Genomic DNA, 8,590 nt, shown 5'->3' with positions numbered 1-8,590 from the left:
TATTTCTTTATTTGTAATGTATTTCCAAATTAACTGGTCTCTGACCTTTCTTCAAGCACACACACACACACACACACACACACACACACACACACACTCTGCTTTTCTATGAATTGAGAAATGCTTTACCCAAGATGCTTATTTTAAAAACTTTCAATTAGATCTGCTTAAAAAAGAAAATGATCCAGGACACCATATAATCTCTGATGATGCAGGGGTCATGCCTGGAACATGAAATCCAATCCTCCAAACATGTATTAAGCTTATTTGCCTTATTGACATTATAACAATGGAATAGGATCCTGACCAATGAGAGCTGAGAATTCATGTTTTGGGGATGAGCATGGGAATGGGGTGATGGGGAATGAAAGGTCCAGCTCTCCCTTTCAAAGCATTCGCAGTTCCAGCAAACTTTTCATTGGCCATTGATCTGGAACACAAGTCTACCATTGAAGTAGCTCAACCTTCTTTCCTTAACAATTGCATGGAAATGACAGGGAAAGGACTTCTATAAGCTTCTTGGTGGGGAGAAAGAAATTTAGCCCCAGTAGCCTAGTCTCCCTAAGTAAGAAAACATGAAGTCCTGATCATAGTACTTTTACTTCTTTTATGAGTATCTATTTTTATTTGTATTGGGGAGGGGAGTATTAGAGATGGAAAGAACGAGGCTACAACTGGAAGTTTTGAAAGGTTGGGAGAATTCATTAGAGGTTCAACCCTGAGGAAGGTCTGACCTACCTAGCTCAGAGCAGACAATGTTCCATTTCTGGAACATCTTTGTCCATTGGTTATCCTTAATTTGGAAGTCAGTCAACATTTATTACTTTGTGCGTCATGCTAAGTGAACTTGGTGGAGACAAGTGTTTTTGTAGCAAATACTTAAAGCTGGAATCCACTTTCCGCAGGGAATGAGCTGGTATTGAGAGGGTTTGGGGGACGACTTTGTACTCTTGCTTTGTCTTCTCAGTAATTATCCCTCTGTAAAAACTAATTGTTGCTAATTGGTTCAATACAATTAAGTTGCTAATCACTGATGAATGCTATTGAGGAGAACAAACTGGAATAGAAGCTTCAGCCAGTGACATTAGAAAAGATTCTCCAAACCTCTCATGGGTATCCCTAGACCCTGAGGGAGAAATGGAGCCATAGTTACAGGGATTTTACTCAATACTTCAAATAAGGGATAAGACTTTCAGAGTTAATTAAAAATCATGCCCATTTTATAAAGAAACTGAGTCTTAGAAAAAGTAAATAATTTACTCAGTTGTTAACTATTGAGTAACTGATAGAAAATTATTTTTAAAATTTCTCTTTATTTTGAATTTTAAGTAGCATCTTCTGTGTAAAGCACAAGAGATACAAAGTCAAACTACCCTCAAGGAACCTACATTCCACCGAAAAGACTGAGTAATTGAACATTGATCATAGAAGTAAGAGGGAGAGTGTTAACAACTAAGGGGATCAGGTATAGGCTGGAACTCAGAGTCATGATAGCCCCAACTCTGGAGTCAGGAGGACCTGAGTTCAAATCTGTTTCAGACACTTAATAGTAATAGTTGTGTGACCTTGGGCAAGTCATGTAACCCTGAATGCCTCACATCTGGGTCACAACTGACCACTGGACCCAGAAGGTTCCAGAGGAAAAAATGAGACTGGGGACTTAGCACAGCCTCCCCTCACTCCAATTCAATTCATGTGCTTGTCACGGCATCACAATCCCCTGATGTCATGATTTTCTTTGAGGATGAAGGACAGACATCATCATCATTGGTCATGATTTGACAAGAATATGATGTAAAATGGTTAAATGGTGCAGAGTTGGAGTCAAGAAGACTTGAGTTTGAATCTGGCATTTACTACATTTTTCACCCTGGGCAACGGCCTCAGCTTCCTCATTTTTAAAGTGAGGATAATAGCAATAAACATCTGCCTCCCAGGAATATTGTGAAGATAAAAGGAGGTGTATTTGTAGAATTTACAAAACTAAAATAATACATGTAGTTGTTAGTATCAGTATTAGAATTATCCCTTGTAATAGCAAAGAAGAGGGGTGAGAGGGACATTAGAACATTTAATTGGAGATCTATTAAGGCTCATAGAACAGAAAATGGCAAAGCAGGAAGAATTCTTAGACCATTGTTCAAAACATAGTAAGCCTTAGTAAATGTTTCCTTATTCTATAAAAGATGGGTAAATAGGTAGATGTAGGTAGATGGTGGATGAATGGATAGATGGATAGATGGAATGGATGGATGGATGGATGGATCAATCAATAGATAGATAGATGATAGATGGATAGAAGTATGGATGATAGATGAATGAATATATATGTATAGAGATACTGGTATTCAATATCATTGGTTTGCTTTGTAATGCCATATAGTTTAATTTGTGCTTTTGAAGTCATCATTCTGAGGAATCCAGAGACTTTAGGAATTCCTACCTAAGAACATCACTGCCAGGGAGCCCTTAGGTCATAGGATGTCTATGGGCAGAACTTTAGGAGAGAGTGGAGATCCCTTAGAATTTAGAGTGACCCTTAGAGCAGATTATTTTAGAGCTAATGAGATAGTAGAACGAAGTATGTAAGGGCTAAAATGAGTCTTAGAACATAAAATATCAGAGCTGGGAGGGTCTTAAAATAGAATGGTAGAGTTGGGAGGGGCTAAAATAATTTTCAGTTATTCTTATTTCAGGATTATTAAGGCACTTTTATCTTCAAACATAATTTATATGCAATATTTTAGTCATTAAACCTTATGATAGTGCTAAAAAGTAGCCAAATGGGAAAATGAAGATAATTGAGACTCAGAAATCTCTCCAGGGACACACAGTTTAGTCCTTTCCATAAAATCCAAGGACAGCAGCTGATGTCTCTTGGAGCCAGGTCTTTTCTCCAGACCCCATGCAGAATTTGAACCTTGTAAGGGCTCTCACTGGTCATTTAGGCCAACTCATCTTTGGATTTAAATACCAGTTTTTGGTGTGACCCTGGATAAGTAATTTACCTTCTCTGCACTTTTGTTCTTCATTTCAAAGAAGACCACGACACCAGGGAGATGATGATATGACATGAATGTGAATTGAATTTGAGTGATAGGATGCTCTGCTAAGTCACCAGCCTCTGGATGACTGGAGATGGTCCTAGATGTGAGGCAGAGTTAAGTGACTTGCCCAAGGTCACACATCTTGTAAGAAAACAGAGGAAGTTAATCTCTCCCAAAGGTTTTTTTTTTTTCCCAACTCTTTTTATTTTAGGTTTTTGCAAGGCAAATGGAGTTAAGTGGCTTGCCCAAGGCCACATAGCTAGGTAATTATTAAGTGTCTGAGACCATATTTGAACCCAGGTACTCCTGACTCCAGGGCCAGTGCTTTATCCACTATGCCACCTAGCCACCCCTCTACGCCACCTAGCCGCCCCTTTTCCCAACTCTTAATCTATGACATTAATATACAAATCTATGCCATCAACATACAAATCTATGACATCAATATACAAATAAAGACTAAATTTAAGTCTCTCCAGTTGTGTGGCGAGTTACAGACAACAATCAAATCACATCTTTCCCCAGGACTTTGCTGACTTAGTTGAAGTCTGAGTCTGGATAGAGTTACCCAGAATAAACCTGAAATATTAGATCATTTCTAGCATCCAAATAAAGTGCTTTGGGTTAGTTTCTTGGCTGTGGAGTCTCATGAGTGTTCAGTGGAGGAAGGTTGGACTGGTTAACTGGGAACATTCCACCATGACTAAGACACTGGGAGGAATGAAGCCGGAGGCTGCATTTTCTTGGACCTGGCTGAGCCAGGTGATGGATGAAGGCTCCACCTGGCTTCAAGGCACCAACTGGGTGCATTCAGATTGTCTTCAAATGACGCACAATCAAGCTAGCTTGGCAAGATGCCCCAAGTTCTAGGCTGTGTGTGTGTGTGTGTGTGTGTGTGTGTGTGTGTGCACGCAAGATAGGTCAACAGGCTGCTGCCCATGTGCCGAGAAATTTGGAGCTAGGCATTGCTGTTACCAGACTTCAGAAGAGAAAAATTCAAAAACTCTAATGAACATTTATTACCTTTCTTCCTGACAAGATTACTTGCAATTTGCGCCCTATAGGCATAGCTATTTGTGTGTTATCTTCCTTATTAAAATGTGAACATGTTTTTCACCTGTCCTTGTAACATGTCATCACTTAGCACAGAGTTTCTCAGGAAGTAAATTCTTAATAATGCTTGTGGACTAACTGTTGTTTCAGGAGAATGAGGAGCCTGCGCCCTCAAATCGATGATGTTCTATTACAGGAAATGACATATACATCTAGATAGGATCATGAATCTAGGCCTGGAAGGGACCTTAGAAGCCAGAGAGTTCAACTTTATAGATGAGAAAACTGAGGCAGAGGGAAGAGGGCCTGGAGTCAGATCTAAGTTTGATCTGATTTCTGAAACTTATTATGACCTTGGATAAGTCACTTTACTTCTGTTTGCCTTAGTTTTCTTGTCTGTAAAACATGGGGGATTATAATAGCATCTACCTCCCAGGGTTGTTGTGGGGATGGAATGAGAATATTATAAAACACTTATTATAGTCTCTGGAGCATAGTAGCACTGTATGCATTTTAGCTACTAGTAAGTGGTAAAGTCTGGATAGGAACCCAGGTCACCCAACTCCAAATTCAGCCCACTTTCCCTTACCAAAAATATATAGAATGATGCAAATAATTTGAAGAAGAGACAGAGACGGAAAGATAGAGACAGAGAAACAGAGACAGAAGGAGACAGAGAGGAGAAAGGGAGAGAAAGAGAGAGAGGGAGAGAGAGAGATGGAGAGAAAGAAGGGGAAGGGGGAGACATGAGAGAGAAGGGAAAAGAGAAGAGATAAACAAAGAAAGGGAAAGAAAGAAAGGGAGAGGGAGAGAGAAGGAAGAGAAATAGGAGAGAAGTGGGGAGGGAGAGAGAGAGAAGAAAAGAGAAAGGAGAAAGAGATGGAGAAGAAGCGAGGGGGAGAGAGAGAGAAAGAGATATAAAGAGAAAGAAGAGGAGACAGACAGGAAGAGAAGAGAAGAGAAGAGAAGAGAAGAGAAGAGAAGAGAAGAGAAGAGAAGAGAAGAGAAGAGAAGAGAAGAGAAGAGAAGAGAAGAGAAGAGAAGAGAAGAGAAGAGAAGAGAAGAGAAGAGAAGAGAAAGAAACAAGAAAGGGGTAGATAGTGGCTCAGTGGATAGAACACTGGTCCTGGGGTCAGGAGGAATCTGAGTTCAAATATAGTCTCAGAAACTTAAGAATTACTTAGTTGTGTGACCTTGGGCAAGTCACTTAACCCCATTGCCTTAAAAAATGAAAGAAAGGAAGAAAGAAAGAAAGAAAGAAAGGAAGGAAGGAAGAAAGAAAGGAGAAAGAGAGAAAAGGGGGAGAGAGATGGACAGAAGGAAGGTGGGGGAGGAAGAATCAACAAGTGGGAGAAGGGGAAATCAGGAAAAGCTTCCTGTGGGCTGTAGCATCTGAACTGTGCTTTGAAGGCAACAAGGGACTCTATGAGTGTCTGACATATAGTAAGCATTGAATAATTTTTTTTAAAATGTATTTCTAGGGACAGCTAGGTGGCAACATATATGTGTGTATGTGTGTGTGTGTGTGTGTGTGTATGTGTAATAGCACCTAGAATCAAGAGAACTTGAGTTCAAATCCAGCCTCAGATACTTACTTAGCTGTACACCCCTTAGATCACAATAATGCTAAGCCCTAGGACCAGGGCACCTCTTCTCAGGACAGAGAAGGAGACAGTCATTCCAAATTTGGAAAGTAGAGAGGGTTAATCAACTAAAAAAGATTTTGATTCCAACCTGATTTAATGTTACATGAAAATATGACAATTGCCAGTATCAATGAATGACCTTCCTGTTTTGGGTGGAGGGTGGTAGCTATGTGCTCTCTGAGACAACCAGAGTGATTCATTTAGTGTTAAAGTAGGAAACATTCCAACTGGGGTCTATCACTGGAGAATTCACTGGAAGAATTCCAACCTCCACATCAGGTTTCTTAAACATGAAGGTAAATCTTGACATCATCTAGCCCCAACCCCCCATTTTACAAGGGAAGGCCAAGAAAAGTGACCTTCAATTATTCCTTTATTCAGCAAGCACTTATTTAGGACCTATTCTGTTGTTGGTCCCGTGTTAGGTATTTGAGGTTGTTACCCATCCAACCAAATGTAATCTCCTTGAGGGAATCAATTATTGTTTTTGTTTTTGTTTAGATTTTGTAACCCCAGAGTGGCAGAGTGGCATAATGGAGAGTGAGCTGGTCTGAGAGCTTAGAAGATCTAGGTTCAAGTCTTGTCTTTGATACACCCTGGCTGTGTGACCCTAGACAAGTCACTTAACTTCATAATGATCTAGGCAACTTTCTAATACTCTAAGTAGCAGAGAGGGTTTTGTTGTGCACTGATTGAGAGAGCGGCTTCATCCTAGCTCCCTATACTATTGGAATCCCTAATTCAGTCTTTTATTGCCATCCTCATGTTCTGGAAATTGAGGATGTTAAAACAAAAATGAAGCAGTTCCTGTCTTCAGGGAGCTTACATTCTACCTGGAGGGATACTGTGAAGTTTTTATTAAAAAAAATAGAGGCAAGATACAAACCCTGAACTAAGGCTTGAAGGAAGAGAGTCATTCAATTCAACAAACATTTGTAAAGTGCCTACTGTGTGACAGACATTGTACTAAGGATTTACTCACAGGCTTTTCTCTAGTCATCTTGACTCTTATCTGGCCAACAGATCCAGATGGCTCCAGAGGAGAAAGTAGGGTTGATCAAACCATCATCATCATCCTCAATAAGGATTGGGGGACAAAAAGAGGCAAAAGACTGTCCCTGCCCTCTAGGAGCTTACAGTCTATTGGGGGAGAGAACAGGTAAAGAAATATATAGAAAGTAAGTTCTATACAGGCTATATAGAAAATCATTAACAGAGGGAAGGCACTGGAATTAAGAGGAGTCAAAGAAGGCTTGGGATAAAAGGTAAAATTTAGCAGCAATTTAGAAGAAGCCAAGGAGGTCAGAAGTTGGAGCAGACTAGGAGAGGCTTCCAAGCATGGGAATCAGCTACAGAAAATGCTGGGAACTGAGGTTATCTTGTTGATGGACAGTCAGGGGACCAGTGTCACTGGATATGAGGAAGGAGCAAATTCCAGGCATGGAAAACAGCTCATTCAAAATTCCCAAGACAGGAAATCATGGCCATATGTGAGTAACAGAAAGAACAGTTTTGACTGTAGAGTGCAGGAAAGGGACAGATGTATAATAAGTTTGAAACAAGAACTTGTGGTCACATTGTGAAAGCCAAGCAGAGGTGTTTGAGACTTATCTTAAGGGTATCAGGGGTTTATTTAATAGAAGAGTGATCTGTGCATAAACAAAATCCCTTTGGATGCCATATAGAGAATGTACTGGGATGGGAAAAGACTGGAGGCATTGGAACCACTGAGTCCATTGCAATAGTCTAGATAAGAAGCAATGAAAACCTTTCTCTGATTGGTCATGAGAGTCACAGAATTGTAGATTTTCCATTTTAGAAATAATCCAAGAGGTCAAGCAGACCTCCGATGGAAAGAATACTGAAGATGCAATCAGAGATCCAGAATTCAAATTCCAATGTTGCCCTTTATGAGGTCTATAATCTTATGGAAGTCATTTTGCCTCTTTGTGCCTCAGTTTCTTCATCTGTAAAAGGTGAGGATTGGAATGGATGAGGAGGTTTTTAACTGGTTTCTTTGATTTCTGGACTCATTGGGCAGTCTGTCAAAGCTTATGGACTTAGGCTCAGATTAACATGTTTAAATGTATAATGTAAAATATATAAGATCACACAGGAAATCAAGTACATTGAGATAATTATCACTTTTTTTAAACCAAGCTCACAGATCCCAGGTTAAGAACTCATATCAAATGGGCCCATAGTTCAAAATCTAAGAATCAATGATGTTTACAGGGATCCTTTTTTTTCCACCTTCCCTAACAGATGGTCCCTGGTTGATTGACTGAGATCCAATGAGGTTTAAATGAGAGGAGAATGGTCTCAAAGCACCTCCACCAAAAATGATCCACGGCCCAGAAAAGCTTTCATTTTTCAAGAGTTTAGCATCTCTGAGCTAGAAGGAAGCTGAGAGATCACCTAATACAATCCCTAACTGCTTCATGTGTTGCTACTTCCCAATCCCCAGTATGAGGTCATCTACTCATGAATCTTTCCTTGCTGTTGAAACTCTCCCTAAAATGTCTCCATTCAAATTCCCACCTTCATAAGTAGAATACTTTAGCTTAGTTTTCATGGTATGGATTTCAATAGGTCATAGTCTCAAAGTTAGCAGGGACTTTAGAGCCATTGAGTCTAACTCTTCCATTTACAGATGACGAAACTGAGGTCTAGAGAGGCTCAATGACGTGTCCATTCGTATTAGGAACATCTGATAAGAAAATTCCTTCTATCCATGCAGACCAGTATCAGCTCAATACACTATTGTCTTAATAACTTGCCTGGGATACTGAGCCTTTCAGAGTCTGTCTCAGAGGCCAGACATGTATGATCCAGTCAGCTCAC

This window comes from Macrotis lagotis, chromosome 1, assembly GCF_037893015.1.
Source record: "Macrotis lagotis isolate mMagLag1 chromosome 1, bilby.v1.9.chrom.fasta, whole genome shotgun sequence".
NCBI classification, from domain to species: Eukaryota; Metazoa; Chordata; class Mammalia; order Peramelemorphia; family Peramelidae; genus Macrotis; species Macrotis lagotis.
The sequence above is the reverse complement of the archived record's forward strand: the minus strand, read 5'-3'. Positions refer to the sequence as shown.